The sequence below is a fragment of the Panicum virgatum genome, chromosome 1N, assembly GCF_016808335.1.
Source record: "Panicum virgatum strain AP13 chromosome 1N, P.virgatum_v5, whole genome shotgun sequence".
NCBI lineage: Eukaryota > Viridiplantae > Streptophyta > Magnoliopsida > Poales > Poaceae > Panicum > Panicum virgatum.
The window spans coordinates 16314508-16320095 of record NC_053145.1 but is presented as its reverse complement, the minus strand read 5'-3'; the positions used below and the strand labels follow the sequence as shown (position 1 = coordinate 16320095).

General features: G+C 36.3%; 1 long non-coding RNA gene across 1 annotated transcript; it reads right to left on the bottom strand.

Moving 5' to 3' along the window:
- Positions 1-1298: 1298 nt before the first annotated feature.
- LOC120653989 lies at positions 1299-2946 on the bottom strand. Its single transcript, XR_005666923.1, has 2 exons — positions 2890-2946; positions 1299-2682 (listed from the first exon to the last, which is right to left on the bottom strand). It is a non-coding gene; the product is annotated as an uncharacterized LOC120653989 (long non-coding RNA).
- Between the last annotated feature and the right edge of the window lie 2642 nt (positions 2947-5588).

Here is a 5588-nt window from a genome sequence, read left to right as displayed (position 1 = left end):
GGATGCAAAGCCCGTATTCGATTTTACACTTCATTAGAAGTGTCATATATGTACAGCTGAATGAATTTCGGTGGAGATCCATCATATGGTAATAATGAGCCAATTCGATGATGAACCTGACCATGGATCTTGAATATTGGAGGACCACGGCCGTCGTTGATAGTTCTATCTATATTTGCTCCCATTGATGTAAAAGCAAATAAGCAGTTGTATTGCCGAATATTACGCATGAATTTATTGCTCATAGGACCACCATCATATTTTGCCAATGACGCCAAAGGTTCAGGACGTGGGCGATGTGGTGGTATTTTGATCTTCCCTCCCTTGCAGCAAGAATTATAGGTGATTTTGTTTTGTCGGTAACAAGAATCTGATTTAATGCGTTCTTGATACCAGAATACAGCTTCACAGTGTTTACACACATAATCAGGGGATCCCAAGAAAGACCTTTCAGGATATGAAGCTGTATTTGCTTATGCATTGTGAGTAAGTATTTTTCAAATGAGAAGTAAAGTTATTTTGTAAAAAAATGGTTTATTAATTTATGTGGAAATAGAATTAGAGAGTAAGAGGTAATAATTGTGAACTAAATATTTTGAGATTACCAAATTTAATGGTACATTAGGTAAATAGTAAATGCAGGTCTGCATCATAGTACCTTTTAGTATATCTATATACTCCTGTGTGAAATATCCACATTGTCGAGATGGCTCGGCTTCAGATAAGACGTCTAGTATCATGTGACATATAAATATGGTGGCCATCGATGAATGGATTTGTAAGTGTAAAAGTTACAGGGATAAAAAAATAGTCCATATGTTAGTAATTTGTAGTTTAATTAAATTTGAAGTGAGTATTAGTAGTACTAAGCTTAATTATATTATACCTGTCTTAGGATTCCGTTTCTGTTTTAAAATTTTCATTCTTTTAGCACGGTTGTCAGCTGCATATGATATTAAAGGGTTGTAGGACCCTGTGTCAGCATGTGTCATTCGTCGTTTGAAAGTACATCCCCGATTATCATGGGTGTATGCTTTGTTAGTAGCAAAGAGCATCATGTCAACACAAAAGCTAAAATATCGTATATGTAATATTGAAACAGAGAATGCACATACTGGATGATGATTTCTCATCATTAGAAGTGTCCATTGACGTAGGCATCATTATGATGCTTGTATATTGATATATAAAATTTAGATTTTTGCAATTCCTGTATAGTAGATGGAATGCAAGAATAGTTAGCCATATAAGGGATTAGTACATTTAAATTGGACTGGCAATTGTTGGCATTGTGACAATAAAATTAAATGTCTAGTAATTGATACGATACAAATATTAGTCTACATAGTTGGATACATGAGTAACTGATTAACAGTTACTATTAATTAAAGGGGAATGTATCAGCAAGAAGATAAAGCACATAGATAGGGAAAGAGGAAATAAAATAAAAGGGGGAAAAAATAAAACAGGGAACAAAATAAAGGGGAAAAATAAAAAAATAAAGTGACATGAAATATTGATGGTAATTGTGAGGTACTATTCTTAGGCATAGAAATAAGTGATATTGATTCAAGAAAAAGTGGCAAGAACATATTTAGTTGTGTGTACGTTTGGGATGCAGCGTGCTACTACCATTGCATACGTAGTTCACTTTTGACGGGTAGTAATCTAGTGTGAGTGTGGGAAAATTTTCATTTCTAACTTCTCTTTGAGTAATTTGTCCATCACAGTAATAATTTGTTATTGTGAGGTTATAAAAAAGCTGCAGAAAGGAAACTGCTTTGAGACATGCTTTTTCATATGCATCATTAAGATCTAAATATGCCGTTTGCCAGAAAAAAAAGCTCATGGCGTGGTCCTATGAGTTCCAACTGTGGCAATTCCAATTCGACACCACATAATATTGTCCAACTGTCTGCAATTTCAGTGATGAAAGATGCATATGGTAAATGGCATTCAGAAGCCGCAGCATGGAGGAGTGCGATTGGAGATGGTCCTTGTACAAACATAGTGTTCTTGTAACAGTGCCAGATGATCCACAACTGCTTTGTAGAGCTATTGTACAAAAGTTATAAAAAATTAAAAAAGTATAAAAAAAATAAAAAAGTAAATACAATCAAAGGAAAGAGAAAAAAAATAGAAGATAGAAATGTGTATTAGACAAAAGGAATTAGGAAAGGTAATTTAATTAAACAGCAGCAAGTTAGGACATCTAATTTTAGGAGGTCAATCTGGTGTAAGCAAAGGGAAAGAATAAGGAATATTAAGTCTAAATGACCGTAGAGTTTTTAATTTGAAAATTCCAAGAAGGTAAGTAACAGTATATATGTCACGTTATTTTTAGCAAGTTGTTTACTTGAATTCTATTAATAGATGACAACATGCCTATTGTTATTGCCAATCCAGTTTAAGTTCGTATACAGATACTGTGCACATATAAGTAAATTTTTTTAAAAAATATATAAATTAGCCATGATTCTGGCAAAGGATAAATGGATAACAGCCTGCAATGTATTTGACATTTCTATTTGAAACCATATGGGTTGGAAAAAAAGAGAGTGCAATTTGAATTATTAGAAAGCATTGAAGAATGTCAGTAGTAGATTACCAGTAATGTGAAAGTTGTCGTGGAAGATGCGACCAATTCTATTGGGGCTTTTTCTCCGGACAGGGCATTTCTTACTGTGTACCATACAATTAGTATTTGAATTAGTAAAATGGTAACGAATTAACAATATGTGACTATTTAGTATGCAACTGACATGCAGAGGAATGAAAAGTATTTTTTTCAATCTCATTTTTAAAAGAACAGTTATGATTAGAAGGGGAAGTGAAGCTGTGTTTGATTGTTATTAATAATGGATGCAACTAATCTTTGTTTAAGTATACCTGCAGGGAGTAGTTGTTTTTGCCTAACCAATTCTGCGTACCAGAAGAGCAAGTACAAACTGTGCATAAAGAAAAACTGCTAGTAAATGTGACTGGTGGAGCAGAGTACAACAACAGCTAGAACTAAACTGATAGAGACATTGGGGAATTAGTCCAAACAGCTATGGGGGAATTTAATAGCGGACCTAGGATTGGTTGGTTCACATGCGGAGGAGCAAGAAAACTTTGGGTAAAAGGACGAATCTGAGGTAGGTAGCCATTATCAGTACAAATCTAAGCACTCCTTCTAAAATTGAATGGATATAGTTGGATCTGTGGCAGAATGACAGAATGAGAACAGCTAGGGTGAATTTATTGGGGATTTAAGATTGGGTGGCGTGCGTCTGGTGGAGAAAGAAAAAGTTGAGCAAAAGAAGCAAATAGAGGTAGGCGGCCATTATGAAAACCTAGGTATTGAAGAGGGGGAAGGAAATGACCATACCAGATTGAGGGAAGCAAGAGACTCGTCGTTAGTGCTTAGGAGTTCACCTTCAGCAGCTGCACGTGGAGGCTGAAGCTGTCAATGGCGGAGTTCGTTGGAGGAGCAAGTGTGAGATAGAGAGGGCAGGAAGAGGAAGAGGGGATGAAAGAAGATAAGTTTTTGTCGGCTGTGAGGTGTGGAGTGGGGTGGGGGGGATGCGGAGCACGCGACACAGGAGGACGCGAGAAGATTCCGGCATGCGAGGGGGGCTGACCGGCTCACGGAAAGTTGTCGAACCGTTCGATACGCATCACACGATCTATATTTTTTTTGCTGACGTGGCCCAATAAAAATGCAAAAAAGCGTGGGTCTTTGACATAAAATGCAAAAAAGCGTGGGTCTTTAACATTTAGAAATGTCATCTTTGTTGCCTTTTTTATATGCATGCACAGAATCTCTGTTATTTATCTGACACATGCATCCCCAATTTTTTTGTTCAATGTTCCGTAGTGTACTATTATTTATTCGTCGGGTTTAATATTTTATTCACAAAGAGATATATATTTGTTCGTTGTAGTCTATACGTTCTAGCTTTATCAAAAAAAAATGTTTTAAAAAATAAAATTCTTCAAATATAGTCAAGTGTGGTATTGTTTTGAAGATCTTGACGCAAGAAATATGATGCTGCAATCAGAATTTAATTTGGATATTCCCTCTGAAACTTATGGATTTATCTTGTTTCAACTATGTTTGCAAGTGGATGATGTCATTGTTTTGTCTTATCTGCATGCATACACATGTCTTTTCTCTCTTTACACGCAAACGGTCATATTTATTGGGCTGAAATGTGGCCCACCACATATACAACCGGATCTTCAGGCGATGGTGGAAGATGCATCGCCTTAAGTGACATACAACCGCACCCCACGGCGCTGCCTCTCATCCAGGGGGGCTCCTATACCCCTTCCGTAAGATAGATAACAGACTATCTATAAAGCCCAAAGCCATGTGCTGCATTGTCGAATCGCGCAAGCACATATGTGCAGCTTACACTTCGCCACTTGTTAGGAAGGTGCAGGTGGTGGAAGGCGTTCTTTTATTTTTTTTCCCTCTTCAAGCTGCATCAATAATTATCACTTTCTCTATACTACTACGGTCAATATTTTAAAATACAAAATTCAACATTCATTCAAATTTAATACAACATTTCTTATAAACTAGTTAAACATTTTATATGAAAATGTTGAAACCGTATGTACAAAATGTTGAACATGTATACTCAAATGTTGCAATAGTATACTTTGATTGTTGATATTTTTAGAAAAACTAAAATTAATTAAAACATATGCATATGTGATCTTGTTTTGTTGCATAAATTCTAAATAGCATCATGGTTGAAACGGAATTCAAAATGTATTTACGGTTTGAAAGAAAAATAGGATTAAAGTTTTGAATCTAAATGGAATCCCCACACCACCCAGCCATGCACGAAGCCGCACATGCGCCATGCACACTAAGCAGCACATGTGCGCAGCACTGCAGTGCTCCAATCTCATCCTCTTGATGCACTCCGCACGAATCTCAAACACTGCAAGTTCAATGTCTTTCCCACCTTCCGGAAGATGTATAGGATTCATGTCATCCAGGTGACCAGGTAGGCCTGGGACTACCCAAATTTTGGCCCAACAAACTAACTGACCAATTAGAAGTTCAGCCCACCAGCCCTCTTCGTTGCATACCGACCCCTCAGCCCGATGGTCCATCCAATCATTCGTCATTCACTCATGCTTCCACGGCGCCAGGCTCTCGAGCGCCTTTTTTTTCATTTTTATATTAAAAAAACAAAATTTCAAAAATATATGCCGAATAGGGAAATTTTCAAAAATGGGTGCCTGTTGCCCCCCTAATAGGCGACAGGGTGCCTGTCGCCCATCCAATTGGCGACATGACCTAAATATAAAAAAACTTTACATTTAGGTCCTGGCGCCAAGAGCGCATTAAACAATGAACTTGTAAAATCGATATAAAATTGTAGAAAAATCAGAAAAATACAAACTCAACTGTTCTGGATTTTATGAAATAATATCTACAACTTTTGTTACATAAAGTTTTTCATTTGATCAATTTATATAAATCAAGAAAAATAGTTCTTGTACCTAGAAAAATCTGAAATAATTCATTTGGTCTAGTTGTACTTATCTAAAATTTACCAAACTTTTTTTATAGCTCTTAGAAAATA